Source organism: Bubalus kerabau, chromosome 6 (assembly GCF_029407905.1).
Source record: "Bubalus kerabau isolate K-KA32 ecotype Philippines breed swamp buffalo chromosome 6, PCC_UOA_SB_1v2, whole genome shotgun sequence".
Taxonomy (NCBI): Eukaryota; Metazoa; Chordata; class Mammalia; order Artiodactyla; family Bovidae; genus Bubalus; species Bubalus kerabau.
Genome location: NC_073629.1, coordinates 66,969,091 through 66,986,525, shown reverse-complemented (window position 1 = coordinate 66,986,525; position 17,435 = coordinate 66,969,091). Strand labels below are relative to the sequence as shown.

The following is a 17,435-nucleotide window of genomic DNA, read 5'->3' as shown; positions in this document are numbered from 1 at the left end:
AGTTTTACTTTCCAAATTGGATTTTGTTAATGCAAGCAATGCTAAATGGTAGTGATACTTTCTTTTATTTGTGCTAAGAATTGATCTAACTGAATGCTTATTCTCTAATTATTTTAGTCACTGACTTGTGGCTACTATAATTCCACCCCTGACTATTTGATTGTTGTGATACTAGTTTGGCCATTCTCATAATAGGTATTTTGATTTTGCTTTAAAAATTGTATATAATTAATGTTTTAAATGACCCACACACTGAGAAATTCATGCTTCTGCAAATCTCTTGGCTATAAGATGTCAAGTTGAGTGATAATATCATTGCTATATCATTTAATGTACCATAGAACAAGCTTTGCACTTAGAATTCCATTGTGGCAAGACAATGCTGTAGAAATGTATGACATTTTCAATTTTGGGGAAAGTCTGGAATTTTCTACACCTATCCCTCTTACATGGTGGTAAAGCCTTTTATATCTAATAGTGTCAAATTCTTTTTCCTTCTTTTTCAGTTAGATTCTTTCATCTGCAATAAGTGAGAGAAATAATTAATATATATAAACATATCAAAAGGAACAGTAGGGAAAAATGGCTCATAATGGGAGACGTATTGCAAAATGATTAAGGAAATGACTTGGAGTCATTCAGACTTGAGTACTAGACCAGGGCCACAACCTAGAGATTGGATAAATTACTTCTCCAACATTCCATTTCCTCATCTCTTAAATGGGAATAATAATACCTACTTGCTGTGGGGTTGTACTAAGGATTAGATTAGAGTATATACCTAAAGCACTTAGCATTTTATCTGGAGCAGAGTAAATATTTAACAAATGTATTATTGTTGTTGTTACACTTTCAGGCAGACGTTGAGTTTTTTAAAAAATTATTTTACTGAAGTATAGTTGATTTACAATGTTGTATTGTAAATCAAATTGTAATGTTGTATTGTAAATGTTGTATTGTATTGTAATGTGTTGTATTGTAAATGTTGTATTGTAATGTTGTTAGTCATCAGAGTGATTCAGTTGTACATATATGACAGGATAAGATGGCTGGATGGCATCACTGACTCAATGGATATGAGTTTGAACAAACTCCAGGATGGGAGATGGTGAAGGACAGCATCGCTTGGCGTGCTGCAGTCCATAGGGTTGAAAAGAGTTGGACATGACTTAGCAACTGAACAACAGCATTTATATTTTCATCTTCTTCTCCATTATTATTTATTACAGGATACTGAATATAGTTCTCTGTGTTATAAAACAGGACCTTGCTGTTTATCCATTCTATACATCAATGGATAGTTTATATATAGAAAGCTTCTAGTAATCACAGACTCCTAACCTATCCATCCCCTTTTGCCCCCTCTTCCTTGGCAAAGTCTATTCTCTATGTCTGTGAGTCTGCATCTGTTTCATAGAAAAGTTCATTTTGTGTCCTATTTTAGATTCCACATGTAAGTGGTATCATATGGTATTTTAGACATTGAGTTTTATAAGCTGATGGAGAGGTTCTTGTATATGATTGCAGCGAGCTATAAGTACCTGATTTGTCTTCTCATACCTTCCCATTTAAATAATCTTGAAGAATATGGAAAACTATGATATTCAGCAACAATCTTCCCTGGTTGAGAAGGACTTTCCACCACCAATAAAATATGTACTTTTCTGGAAAAAATTACCTAAATTGATTTAATGTAAGTAGAAAATCTAAATAGTTCATCACCTCCCAAATGACTCTTAATGCACATAGTTAGAAAAAGTGAGTTTTTTCAAATTTTGGAAAAAGATAAATCCCATTTTATAGAACCTGTTGCAGAGCATAAAAACATAATGCTAAAATTTTATCAATTAATTTAAAATAGTAGCATAATACTGCAGATGGTGACTGCACCCATGAAATTAAAAGACGCTTACTCCTTGGAAGGAAAGTTATGAACAACCTAGATAGCATATTTAAAAGCAGAGACATTACTTTGCCAACAAAGGTCTGTCTAGTCAAGGCTATGGCATTTCCAGTGGTCACGTATGGATGTGAGAGTTGGACTGTGAAGAAAGCTGAGCGCCGAAGAATTGATGCTTTTGAACTGTGGTGTTGGAGAAGACTCTTGAGAGTCCCTTGGACTGCAAGGAGATCCAACCAGTCCATTCTGAAGGAGATCAGCCCTGGGATTTCTTTGGAAGGAATGATGCTAAAGCTGAAACTCCAGTACTTTGGCCATCTCATGAGAAGTGTTGACTCATTGGAAAAGACTCTGATGCTGGGAGGGATTGGGGGCAGGAGGAGAAGGGGATGACAGAGGATGAGATGGTTGGATGGCATCACTGACTCGATGGACGTGAGTCTGAGTGAACTCTGGGAGTTGGTGATGGACAGGGAGGCCTGGCGTGCTGTGATTCATGGGGTCGCAAAGAGTCAGACATGACTAAGCAACTGAAGTTAACTGAACAACTGATATAAAACTTGATAAAATTTTTGAACGCTTGAACAGAGTTTTGGATACAAAGATGATCATCATGATGGAATGTCATTGAAATGCTTTATTTAAAAACATTTACTATCATGAGAAAATGTATAATGTTAAGTGAAATGAAAAGACATATTACATTTAGGATCCATTTTGTTAGCAAAGTATATAAAAGGAAAGTAATTAATATAAATATTAACAGTAGTAAAATCTGGGTATTACAATTTGGGTGACTTTTGTTTTCTCCCTTGCACCTTTGTCTGTTTTCCAAATTCTCTACAATGAGAGAATTATATATTATTTCTATACTTGGAAAAGTAACATTACTATAAAAGAAGACTGACTACATCAAAATATAATCATGAAAGATATAATAAAATTGATAATATTTATGAAAGAAGATTTGTTAGGCACTTTCACATGACTAAATTTGCCTTTGGAAAGCTTGGGAGGTTTCTATTTTAATTTTTATTTAAATTAATTTATTTTTTAATTGGAGGATAATTGCTTTGCAATATTGTGTTGGTTACTGCTATGTATCAGTTCAGTTCAGTCGCTCAGTCATGTCTGACTCTTTGCGACCCCATGGACTGCAGCACGCCAGACTTCCCTGTCCATCACCAACTCCTGGAGCTTACTCAAACTCATGTCCATTGAGTTGGTGATGCCATACAACCATCTCATGCTCTGTCATCCACTTCTCTTCCTGCCTTCAATCTTTCCCAGCATCAGGGTCTTTTCCACTGAGTCAGATCTTCACATCAGGGGGCCAAAGTATTGGAGTCAGCTTTAGCATCAGTCCTTCCAATGAATATTCAGGACTGATTTCCTTTAGGATGGACTGGTTTGAGCTCCTTGCAGTCCAAGGGACTCTCAAGAGTCTTCTCCAACACCACAGTTCAAAAGCATCAATTCTTCAGTGCTCAGATTTCTTTATAGTCCAACTCTCACATCCATACATGACTACTGGAAAAACCATAGCTTTGACTATACAGAACTTTGTTGGCAAAGTCATGTCTCTGTTTTTTAATATGCTGTTTAGGTTGGTCATAGCTTTTCTTCAAGGAAACAAGTGTCTTTTAATTTCATGACTGCAGTCGCCATCCACAGTAATTTTGGAGCCCAAGAAAATAAAGTCTGCCACTGTTTCCATTGTTTCCCCATCTGTTTGCCATGAAGTGATGGGATTGGATGCCATGATCTTAGTTTTCTGAATGTTGAGTTTAAAGCTAGCATTTTCACTCTTCTCTTTCATTTTCATCAAGAGGCTCTTTATCAATTGGATCATCCACAGTTTCTGGTAGATAAAATTCATCTGCTTAAATTTTTTTTTTTAATTTTTAAAGGATAAAATAGAAAATGAAGAAACATTAAAAGAGAAACCTGGGAAACCTGAGTTTAATTTTTCTTCATTTTCTATTTTGTCCTTTAAAAATTAAAAAAAATTTTTTTTAGTCAGATGAATTTTATCTGCCAGAAGCTATGGATGATCCTAATTTGGAATATAGTGGTGTTCTCTAGGGGATATTTAATGGTTGGGGGGCTTTCTCTTTTCATTTTTTTCCTGCTTCCCATAATATAACAAAAATAGAGGAAGGCTGGTTTACCAAAAACACAAAAACAAATAACTTTTATCAAAAATTTAACACAATATGGTAAAGCAATTATCCTTCAATTAAATATAAATAAATTTATTAAAAATTTGTTTTACACATAAATTCAATGAACTAATTAGAAAATACTGTTAGACACATTAAAATAATTTAATATAGCGAACAAAAAAATTTATATACTAACTTGGATCTTATGTTTACAAACTAACAAATTGAATTTAAAGCTGTAGAAGTATCTCCCTGCACAATAATAGCTGCTCAAATAGTACATGAAAAAAATTAATTTCTTCAAAAACTGTTATACTCCATGCTCTTCTCCAAAGAGATTTTATCTGGAAGAATCCTAGAGTATTGATTTTCCCTCTTGTTCTTTGCCTTAACATAATATTCTGTTTACTATGTAAGATCGCTGTAACTTTATGAGTTTTTAAAACCTTTTAAAATCCATTTACATTACTTGAATTTCAAAATTGTTTGGCACTATAAGGATTATTTAAAGCTTCCATTAGGAATTTTGGGATAACATTGATCACATGTATACATTAAATATTAGTAATAGACATTAATCTTAGATATTCCATTGCTGAGAGGAAAGAAAACATTATTTATAAATAATAATAAACATTTAATAAATATAATAATAATGTATTAATAAAATATTCAGTTCTGAAAGTTGTGAAGGGGAAAAAACACTTGAGATTTAATACCCAAAGATAAATCTTAATATTTTGATGCACATACTTCCAGTATTATTTCTATGTATTACTTATATATTTTAACAAATAGTGACTATACTATTTGTATAGCACTTTCTATATTGCTTTAGATCTTGATTTAAAAAAATTTAACAATATAATTATTTCCAATGTTCTAAATGTTCTTCTACTAGATGATTTTAATACTTTAATATTATTATTAATTAATGATGACTATTCTACACTGCAGATGGTGACTGCAGCCATGAAATTAAAAGACATTTACTCCTTGGAAGGAAAGTTATGACCAACCTAGATAGCATGTTCAAAAGCAGAGACATTACTTTGCCAGCAAAGGTCCGTCTAGTCAAGGCTAAGGTTTTCCCTGTGGTCATGTATGGATGTGAGAGTTGGACTGTGAAGAAGGCTGAGCATCGAAGAATTGATGCTTTTGAACTGTGGTGTTGGAGAAGACTCTTGAGAGTCCCTTGGACTGCAAGGAGATCCAACCAGTCCATTCTGAAGGAGATCAGCCCTGGGATTTCTTTGGAAGGAATGATGCTAAAGCTGAAACTCCAGTACTTTGGCCATCTCATGAGAAGTGTTGACTCATTGGAAAAGACTCTGATGCTGGGAGGGATTGGGGGCAGGAGGAGAAGGGGACAACAGAGGATGAGATGGCTGGATGGCATCAGTGACTCAATGGACTTGAGTTTGAGTGAACTCTGGGAGTTGGTGATGGACAGGGAGGCCTGGCGTGCTGTGATTCATGGGGTCGCAAAGAGTCGGACACGACTGAGTGACTGATCTGATCTGATCTGATATCATAATTTACATGTGCTTCCCTGGTGGATCAGACAGTAAAGAATCTGCCTGCAGTGAAGGATTCTCTGGTTCAATCCCCAAATCCGGAAAATCCACTGGAGCAGGGAATGGCTACCCACTCCAGTATTCTTGCCTGGAGAATTCCATGGACAGAGGAGCCTGGTGGGTTACAGTTTATGGGGTTGCAAAGAGTTGGACATAACTGAGTGACTAACATTTTTACTCTTCAGATCATAATTTATATACAGTGAAAATTTATATTTTATTTATATTTTAAAAATAGCTTTCAGGTATTATAAATAATGTGGTGATAGAGTTTTTTTTATTTCACATTAAGGGAACACAAAATCCCCTAAAGACATATACATTCCAAAAAAAATCCATCAATTTATCATCAGAAAAATATGATTTTATCTTATCTAAAAACTTAAGTGTAAAATAAAAAAACTTGACTTTTGTTATTTATTTTTATATACTTACAGACTGTGAAGGAAGGGAGTTGAGGGAAATAAAAGAGACTTCTAAGGTAAAGCAGAGAAATTGCAAAAAGACCAATTGGATAGGATGATGTGGTAGGCACATTCCTAAAATGGCTCCCAGGGATCCCACCTATTGGTATTCATGTCCTGGTGCAATTTTCTCCTTGAGACTTGGCTGGACTTCATGAGTTAGTTCTAGACAATAGACTATGGCCGGGACTTCTGAGATTGAGTTAAAAAATACTTCAACTTCCCTGTTGCTAACAGATCCTCTCTGTTGTCTTCTCTCATGCTTTGGTGAACAGCTGCTGAGTGGGAGAGGTGCATGTGGCCAGGAGATGAGAGAAACTTCTGGCTCACAGGCAGCAAGGAATTGAGGTCTTTAGTCCAACTGCATGTGAGAAGCTGAATGCTCCAGCAACCATGGAGTGAGCTTGGGAAGTCAGTCCTTCCCGATTTGAACCTGTAGATCCTGGGCCAACTGCTTGACTGAGAGACCGTGAAGCAGAGAGTCCAGATAAGCTGTGCCCAGACTCATGACCTATGGAGACTGTGAGCTGAAAATGTACACTGTTTCCACCTGCTAAGTTTTGGAATAAATTGTCTTACATTTGACTAGAAAGAAAGGGCAAGAATGAGCTCAAAGATCATGGAAAAGAGGCTTGTACTTGATTTAATAGGAAACAGTAACTTTTGCTTTTTAGGTATCTTTTGCCGAATGGATGATACTGACTGTATTTAAACACTTTAAATCTATTTAAGCACCATAGAAAAGTTAGGAATATGGAAAAGTTCAAGGAAAAAATAAAAATCATGCATAATTTTACCACAAATACATAATTAAAATTATTATGTTGATACACATTTTTCAGTTCTTTCTCTCAAAGTTAAATTATTCTCTAATAGTATTTTATAATCTTGCTCCTAACCTAAACATGTACTATATTTTCCATTTCATATTCTTCTATCCATCTTTTAAATGACTGTACAGTTGCCTGTTGTTTAATATATTGCAATTTATTTAACCAAACCTCTATTAGTTGACATTAATACTATATTTTAATGCATGAAATTTGAACTGTCCCAGAAAATCAAGGTTACCAGGATGGCACTTGTATTTTGTTTCATGCTTTGCTTTATCTCATAGACATAAGTGGTAAATTTTCCAAGCTAAAGGAGGATATAACTTTTATAGCCAGTTTTCCCGGGCAAAGAGCACATTACTCTCCAGAAAATCTCATCAAGGGCATTTCTGTCTAGTGTTAAATGAAAGGGCTTAGATATAATCAAGTAACTGACTAGTGGAAAGAAGTATTGGGAAGTAGTAAAGCGTGAATCATCTATGACCTCCTTATTTAAACAAAGTTTTGGACTCCAAGGTAAAAGGAAATCATCTTTTGAAATGAAGCTGAAACAAAGAAATAGAGAAATGTTATAATAAAACACCTGCCTCTGTTGGCCTTAGTTGAGCTTGAAGGATCACACAGTGGTCCTATGTAAGCGGGACAGAGACCCCATTGTGAGCACCACAACCAGCAGGGACACGTGTTGTGACATGATGTTCACATTTGACAGAGAAGTAATATCCATAGTGACAGACTTTTTCCTGGGCTCCAAAGTCACTGCAGATGGTGACTGCAGCCTTGAAATTAAAAGATGCTTGCTCCTTGGAAGAAAATCTATGACCAACCTAGACAGCATATTAAAAAGCAGAGACATTACTTTTCCAACAAAGGTCCATCTAGTAAAAGCTACTGTTTTTCCAGTAGTCATGTATGGATGCGAGAGTTGGACCATAAGGAAGTCTGAGCACTGAAGAGCTGATGCTTTTGAACTGTGGTGTTGGAGAAGACTCTTGAGAGTCCCTTGGACTGTAAAGAGATCCAACAAGTCAATCCTAAAGGAAATCAGTCCTGAATATTCATTGGAAGAGTTAATGCTGAGCTTGAAGCTGAAATACTTTGACCACCTGATGGGAACAGCTGACTCATTGGAAAAGACCCTGATGCTGGGAAAGATTGAGGGCAGGAGGAGAAGGGGATGACAGAGGATGAGATGGTTGGGTGGCATAATCAACTCAATGGACATGAGTTTGAGTAAGCTCCAGGAGTTGGTGAAGGACAGGGAAGCCTGGAGAGCTGCGGTCCATGGGGTCACAAAGAGTGGGACACAACCGAGTGACTGAACAACCACAACAAATTCTTGTAGATGAGATGTTGGAGTTCGAAGAATCTCAAGGCAGTTTCCTCAGATGTGATAGTCTGGACCCTAGACCAGGAATTCTGCTCTTGCTCTGAAAGCTGTAAAATGATAGCTTTATTTAATTGGTGCTTTACATATATTGATGACAAAACTTTGGGTTTCTTCCCCCAAAAATGTACTCTATGAAGTGAAAAGCTTTTTGGTTTTCTGTGTATGTATTTGTATATATGCTATGAATAAATCTCAGTTGTTCAGTCATGTCCAACTTTTTGCGGCCCCGTGGCTTGTGGCCGACCAGATTCCACTGTCCATGGGATTTCCCAGGTAAGAATATTGGAGTGGATTGCTATTTCCTTCTCCAGGGGATCTTCCTAACCCAGGGATCAAGCCTGCATCTCTCTTTATATCTATATATCTGCAGGAGAATTCTTGGAGTTTTGAAGGAGTGTCCGACTTGTGATTGCATCAGAATTTCCATAATTCTACATGTAAAGTGAAACTGACCTTGCATTTCTAACAGGGCACAGGGATTAGATACGAGTGCTTCAAAAAGACTTCTCAAGATGAAAAGCAAAGTGCAAATATTTGAAGGTGGTAGAAAGAAATATTACAAAAGAATTGCAAATGAACACTCTTCTTAATTAACCTAGAAAAATAACTAGCTTTTTAGAAAAAAAGAAAAAACCAGGTGGGTGGATGAATAAAAGAAAGCAGTAAAGTTCTTACATAGCTCATTTTTGATATGTCCTACTGCTCCAGTACTGTTGCTTGGAGAATCCCATGGACTGAGGAGCATGGCAGGCTACAGTCCATAGGGTCACAGTCGGACACAACTGAAACAACTGAGCATGTGCACATTGCTCTAGGGAACAAAGTGTTTTCTTGACTTGAGCAAGCCCAGCAGGCCTTGGGAACTTCACTTCAGTTCAGTCTCTCAGTCGTGTCCAACTCTTTGTGACCCTATGAATCACAGCACGCCAGGCCTCCCTGTCCATCACCAACTCCCAGAGTTCACTCAGACTCACGTCCATCGAGTCAGTGATGCCATCCAGCCATCTCATCCTCTGTCGTCCCCTTCTCCTCCTGCCCCCAGTCCCTCCCCTCATCAGGGTCTTTTCCAATGAGTCAATTCTTCTCATGAGGTGGCCAAAGTACTGGAGTTTCAGCTTTAGCATCATTCCTTCCAAAGAAATCCCAGGGCTGATCTCCTTCAGAATGGACTGGTTGGATCTCCTTGCAGTCCAAGGGACTCTCAAGAGTCTTCTCCAACACCACAGTTCAAAAGCATCAATTCTTTGGTGCTCAGCCTTCTTCACAGTCCAACTCTCACATCCATACATGACCACAGGAAAAACCATAGCCTTGACTAGATGAACCTCTGTTGGCAAAGTAATGTCTCTGCTTTTGAATGTGCTATCCAGGTTGGTCATAACTTTTCTTCCACTTGCTCTCATGTAAATCCTTCAATTTTGATGATCTAAAGAGGTCTCAGAGTCTCAGCCTGTGTACTTAGTGGGGCTGTAACCAAACCACATCATAGCCCTTTTATTTATTTATTTTTGCCCACATGGCATATAGGATATTAGTTCCCTGACCAGGGATCAAACCTGTGCCACCTGCATTGGGAGTGTGGAGTCTTAACCACCAGACTGTCAGGGAAGTCCCTACCTGCCTTTCTTATTTTTTCTGTTCCCTCTGTTAGTTTATTTTTCTTCAAATATCCATTTATTAACTTAAAAATTATTGAACAATTATTGAATTGTTATTGTAAGGTCTGTATTTTACCACATACAGGGTACACAAAGATGTGATTCCTGCCCTCAGGGAGCCTAAAAACTGAGACCTAGTCCTAACTCTTGCACTAATCCTTTGCTCTGAGCAGGAGAGTAGGGACTCATTGTTCTAGATTTTGTTCTCATAGTTCTAAAGTTTGCTTTTTTTCCCACCAGACGTTCTGTTAACTGCTGTTTTTAATTCTGTTATTAGTAATATTTCTTGCCACTTGATTTAAGTTTTCTTTTATGCCTCCTCCCTGGTGGCTCAGAAGGTAAAGAGTCTGCCTGCAGTGCGGGACACCTGAGTTTGATCCCTGGGTTGGGAAGATCTCTTGGAGAAGGAAATGACAACCCACTCCAGTACTGTTGCTTGGAAAATTCTGTGGATGGAGGAGCCTGGTAGGCTACAGTCCATGGGGTCGCAAAGAGTCAGACACGACTGAGCGACTTCACGTTCACTTTCACATTGTGCCTCCTCAGTACTCATTTCCCTGACTTTTTTTCTTATCTTTATCTATATGGTAAATGTGGAAAAAAAATACTTATTTAAGTAATGTTTTTTTTAGATAGGAGCTTAATCCTGACAGTATTAATTTCAGACTTATGTCTTAGTATATTTACAAGTTTCCTGAGGACACAGTAATTGAAAAATCTTCATTTAAAATCTAATTTAAAGTTTAAAAATAAGAGGTACAAATGTAAATGATATCCTGAAGGAAATGGCACCCCACTCCAGTACTCTTGCCTGGAAAATCCCATAGATGGAGGAGCCTGGTGGGCTGCAGTCCATGGGGTCGCTAAGAGTCGAACCCTCCTGAACAACTTCACTTTCACTTTTCACTTTCATGCATTGGAGAAGGAAATGGCAACCCACTCCAGTGTTCTTGCCTGGAGAATCCCAGGGACAGAGGAGCCTAGTGGGCTGCCGTCTATGGGGTCACACAGAGTTGGACACGACTGAAGCGACTTAGCAGCAGCAGAAGCAAGTGTTTGAGACTAAAAAGTACTTGGATTAAATCCCAGGCTAGTAAAGTATATAAATTATGAAGTTACTATAAAAAAGGTTTGAGAAGAGGGAGGCTCATTTTAAATATAATTGTGATGATTAGTTTTATGTGTCAACTTGACTGGACCATAGGGTGTGCAAATATTTGGTCAAACATATTTTGGGCATTTCTGTGAGGGTGTTTTCGGATGAGATTAACATTTTAATGGGTGGGGTGAAGCAGACTGACCTCTATAATGTGAGTTGGCATCATCCAGTCAGTTAAAGGCCTAAACAGAACAAAAAGGCCAACCCTCACCCAAGTGAGAGAAAGTCATTAGCAGATGGTCTTTGGACTTCATAGCTACCATCAGGTTTCCTGGGCCTGTGCCTGCTGGGCTTGGGACTAGAGATGCATCGTCATTTCTCCCGGGTCTCAAGACTGCCAGTCCACACTGCAGATTTGGACTTACCAGCCTCTGTTTTCATGTGAGCCAACTTCCATAATAAATATATACATATACACACATATATATATCCTATTGGTTCTGTTTTTTTTTGGAGAATGATGAGTAATACAATAATGTATGTAGCATTTGCTAACAGTATGCTTATTTTAGTACTTTATACAGTGTAGATGCTCAAAAAGTAGTTGATTAATTGACTTATTAATCATTATGCTCATGGGCTTCACAGTCATATAAATAGTTTTGGACTCTGGTCCTGCTATTTACTAACTATGTGAACTTGGTCAGTTCTGTTCCTCAGTTTCTCCATATTTAATACCAAGATAATATTAACTTCCATGTAAAGTTGTTGTGAGGATTAAATAAAAGAGTGACAGAAAAGGAAAGCAGAAGCTTTGATGAAAGCTTGGACCATTTACTTTGCTAACAAAGGTCTGTCTAGTCAAAGCTATGGTTTTTCCAGTAGTCATGTATGAATGTGAGAGTTGGACTATAAAGAAAGCTGAGCACTGAAGAATTGATGCTTTTGAACTGTGTTTTGGAGAAAACTCTTGAGAGTCCCTTGGACTGCAAGGAGATCAAACCAGTCAATCTTAAAGGAAATCAGTCCTGAATATTCATTGGAGGGACTGATGCTAAAGCTGAAACTCCAATACTTTGGCCACCTGATGCGAAGAACTGACTCATTGAAAAAGACCCTGATGCTAGGAAAGGTTGAAGGCGGGAGGAGAACAGGACAACAGAGGATGAGATGGTTGGATGGCATCACTGACTCGATGGACATGAGTTTGAATAAGCTCTGGGAGTTGGTGATGGACAGGGAAGCCTGGCATGCTGCAGTCCATGGGGTCCCAAAGAGTCGGACATGACTGAGTGAATGAACTGAACTGAATTGGAACATTTACATCCATTCTGGGCCTTCCTTGTGACCAACAGTCCTATTTGTTCATAGAACATGGGGCAGGGTGTGTTTAGTTTTGTAGATGCCTTCAGAAAAGACTATGGCCTCCATGGCATTTCATAGTCTGCAGTGGATCCAGTTCAGCCTTCCCTCTCTGATGAAGCTAACAAATTCATGTTTGTCTTGATACCAGTCATAACTGGTCAATGCTCTGAAAGTACTAATTCTGAACTCATGTAGTATGAAAATTGATTTTTTTAATATAAAACTTTTTTCTGCATTATCCCATCAATTGGAATTGAGGAAACACACAATGACAAAACGCTTCTAAGAATTCAGGAACACTTTTAAGTGAATTTATATAAGAAACTCAGATACTGCTCCAGGTCCCCTGAAGATCAGGTTAAATTAGGCTTGAGCTCTATTTCTAGGATCTGTAACAGGTAAAGTGCTACTCATGATTCCTTGAGTTTCCCCTCTTTAATGCCTCATGCTTCCTTTTACTCCTGCTACTTTTTTTTTTTTTTTTTTGCTATTTCATATGAGCCCAGGACCAAATCCAGAAGCTCAGCCCCTTAACCATTTCCCACAAAAAAGTAACCATACACAGAATTTTATGAATGTGGTAACTTTCCAAAGATCTGAGCAATCTTGTTCACTACGAAGCCTATGCCATTGTGCTGACTCTACCTCCTCTCTTTTCTGCTCAAGGCTTTCAAAGCCCATGCTCCTGCCATGATCACTCGCACTGATCACGTGCACCCATGATGGTGATGAGTAGAGTCCCATCTCTGCCTCTGACAGCTCTTCCCATGTGAGAAGCTAGATCAGCCTACCTGGCTCCTCCAACCTGTCTTACATTCTGTTACTCATCAGTGAAATAGCTACATGTTTGTGTCAAATGGTAGCACGTACGTGTAGGTATATCCACAGGCAAGATTTGCTGTGCCTGTTTAACGTCTCCTTATAATAATTACAGTGGTCAAGGGGCTCCAGAACCCAACTGATTGGGACTACTTCCACAAAAGTCTCTCTACTATCATCTATATACTAGTTTATGGAGATGTTATCCATGGATTGATTTATTTATATTTTCTTTCTTGTCTGCTCTTGTTAACAAAAACTTAAAGTTCACCTCAGTTAAATAAACTTATGCGTACTAAAACTTTTAGCTTCTAGCTCTCTTATGACATCAATATGGGAACCTTATAGTCAATATTTTCTCCTCACCTACCTATCCTCACTCCAATAGCATTTGCTAATGGTATTGATATTCAAAAGGGAGGCACTCACCCATTTTCTTCTTTCTGATTGTTCAAGAGCAAATGCTGAACATGATATTTTGAAAGTTACTAGAGATTCTTCCAGAAAAGATTCCTTTACAGTACAGAAAACTTGGAGATTTACAAAGTTGTTCTCCTCCCATGAGAAAACATGATATATCAACCAGCATTTAGGCTCTGGACCAAACCATACAGTGACTACTGATATGTACTGAGTCAGCATCTTCAGGGAGTGAGTTGTGGGTTTAAAATTCTAAATTCAGAAAATACCTATTGAACATCCACTATGTACCTACAAAGTGCCATACCTGGTACTGGGAATATAAAAAATGACTAGAAACATTCCTGGTTCTCAGGGGATTTACAGTTTAGTCTCCACAGAAAAGACCAGCAAGTGAGAAAATAGCTATGATACATGGCAGAGAATGATAACTTCCTGAGAGGCAGTGAGAGCTGATGGGAGCTCACAGAGGGAACATTCCACCCCATTGGCACCAGAGATGATTTCATGGGTGAAATTTTAGTAGCACTTTAAATGGTGCCCAGCAATAGGTCATAGAGAATTTGAGGCAGAGGGCAAGGCATGGAAGTGGAAAAGTGGAGCTTGGGTATGAGAGCAAGTAATTGTGTGAAGAAAAGTAGTAAGATTTCAGCCTTTAAAGGCAGATTGGGTCAGATTGAGAATGATCTTCATTATTGGGTTAAGGAAATTCAGTTGCTCCTGATTCTTTCCCAACCTTTGTAGTTCTGGTGGATTCTATTTTTATAATAGCCTGTGCCCTCATGTATCCTGGTTAAGCTGTCTATGTCCCTACCAATTGTATTAGTCTGTGAGTGTTCTAAGTCCTGGTAAATCATTTATTTATCTTCCAATCATAGACACCTTGCAGGATACTTGCCACATAGAGGGAGCTTGACAAATGTGGCATTAAATGAAGACCATCTCAAGTTATGTTTTGTTGCATGAATATCATTCATTATCTGGAAACCCCGTGCATATACACAGTTTCATAAAGAAGCAGGTTTAAAATTTTTTTTAAAATATTTTTAAAAAAACTTCTTTAAAAAGAAGAATTTTTATTCTCAAGGTTATTGATTCTTAATTTTCTTATTGAATTCAGCAGGATCCATTTTGGTATGAGTTGTAGCTTTAGCAGACTGCAAAAGCTGTTGTCAGCTTAGTGATCACATTTCATGTTCTCAATTTTGGGGGGCAACAGTCAAAGGCATTTTCAGGTTAAAATAATGTTTATTTGGCAGTACAGTTTACCTAGAAGTTTAAAACGTTTTTGATCTGTTAGTTTCTAGTCAGTTCCACATGCCAGTATTTATATTCAAAGTTTTGCCTAAATGTTGTTCTCAAGTTTATTTGCTTCCTTGCCCCTATGCCCTTCTGTTTCAGCTTGATGGTGGTTACCTTGAGGACAATAGGTTTGGGTAGAAGCCACACCATAATGTAATCTTTGCACTAACACTGAGGTTTTGAGATAATTTAATGGTTAATTCTTACTGATTGCTAATCATATAACAACAAGTAATACAATATTAAAATATATCATCTTCAGTAAATTAATACGCACTTAGAAAATCTAATGGTTTTAGGTAAAATATAGCATATGAAACTTTCATATAAAATATATCTTATGAAAATTAAAATTTCAGATTTTGGATAGAAATCTATCTCAAAATATTATGAAAAATATTCATTATTCTGAAACAGTGTCAGAAAAGAAGACCCAAATTCCTCTAAAACAATTAGTTCTAGTTAGCTATCCAGTTGCTGTTTTTGGTAAAATTAACAAGAAAACATATTTACAATTTTACATGGCAATCATAGGCCAAGTAATTAGGACTGAAGAAGTATTGTTGACATACAGATTAAGTTGACTGTTATATTTTCAAAAACAGTGTTCTTTCACTCATTTAAATTAACAAAAATTAAAACATGCTTAAATCGTAGTCCAGTGTTCTAAAAATGTTTGGAAATATTTTTCTTAGTTTTTAGTACTGAAATCCATCCTAATGCCTTTAGCAATAGTGACTGTAACCAAATGAAATTAGTATTTTGTGGTTTTAATAGTTTATAATACTTAATTATATTTGAAGGTGTTATGAGAAAGCCCCATCTTTCCATTTGGGACTATGGTCTAAAATCACAGTCTTGTGCAGTGGACATACATTCTTTTTGTAAAACCATAAGGTAATGCACTCTTCAAAAAATATATGCTAACAGAAGGGAAGAATGCTTTTCTGAAATTCAGCCTCACATATTGAACAAATATCACCCACATCTGAATAAGTCACTCTGTAACTTGGTTGTGTAAAAAATATTCACAAACCTATCTGAAAGTTCTTAGATTTCCAAAAAATCCAAAAGCTTTAAAATGAGGTAGAATAAAGCAACTAATATCCAAAGAACCTATTTAATTATACTATTAAACTCCCTGAGGCAAATAAGGTAATAAAACCAAAACTGATAGGGGATAAAATTCAGTAAAACTGACTTAATTCTTCTAAGAGCATACCCCAGGAACCCTTGACTTTAAAAAGCATGATGAAAGAAGGCACCAGTATAATAAGACTTTTTGAGCCATGAAAAGCAATTTCAAAATGAAGTCTGTAATTCCAATAATCCAAAGTACTTCTGAGAAGTTCGAATGATCCAAAATAGGATTTAAAAAGATTAAGTTGTAATAAAGAGACCAAGAATGAAAGAGAATGGAAAATCCTGCTAAGAATACCAGTAACCAAGCTTACTGGATTTTGAGCACATTTTTCTTAGAAAAGCCTGGTTTGAAAATTATTTAGAGGCCCAGTTCCAAGAGAAATTTCACACTTTTCTGGAGTTTGGATTTTCAGCATATCCTTTAGGCTTGGCATTTGTCTGGGTATGAATCTCTAGATATGGATCTCCAGAATGAAGGCAAGGTCCTTCTCCTGTCCATCTGGTTGCAAAGGCACTTTGGGAGGTTAGGCAGCCTCAGGGCCTGCAGTTCCTGGAGGACTGGCATGGCTCCGGTATGCTTTTTCTCTGATCCAAATTTCTTTGCATTAAGACTGTGTTTCCTCTCATGATGAGTGGATGGAGGCCCCATAGTGCTGTCAGGGACAGCAGGAGACAAGACTCAATTTATTCAAATTGCTGCAACAGAGCCTGCTGGGACCAGAGACTGAAGCTGGAGAAGGAGGGGTCGAGAAAGGAGAGTGGATGAATCAGGGGAGTCACTAAGTCGTCCTTCTGTAGCAGTGGCATGGTCAAGTCAGAGCTTGAGGGGAGCCTGCTGTGAGGGACCACTAAGGGGGCAAGTGTAGAGGTCTGTGCAAGGCTGGGACCTGGTCCTAGATATAGCCTCTGTGGATTCCAGCCTTTGGTCAGCAGAGGAGGCAGACAGGATGAACAGCTGGCCCTGAAGGCTGTAGTGTGGGGAAGGAGGAAGAGGGCAGACTGGAATCTGCCACTTTTCTGGGTCTGCCTCACCTTACCTCTAACTGTGATGACCTTCAGAGCATAAGGGCTGCAGCTTCCTTTCACTTTCAAAATCATATGCAAGTTTGTGCAAGTTTCTAGCACAGGAGGTGGGAGGGAGGTTCAGGATGGGGAACACATGTACACCCATGGCTGATTCATGTGAATGTATGGCAAAAACCACCACAATATTATAAAGTAATTAAAAAAGAAAAGAACCACATCTAACTCAGAATTAAATAGGGAAGGGGATTCTAAAATGTGGTTACAACTTAAGATT

General features: G+C 37.7%; 1 pseudogene; it reads right to left on the bottom strand.

Moving 5' to 3' along the window:
- Positions 1-15,783: 15,783 nt before the first annotated feature.
- On the bottom strand, positions 15,784-16,510 carry LOC129656452 (E3 ubiquitin-protein ligase RNFT1-like; annotated as a pseudogene).
- Positions 16,511-17,435: the final 925 nt, after the last annotated feature.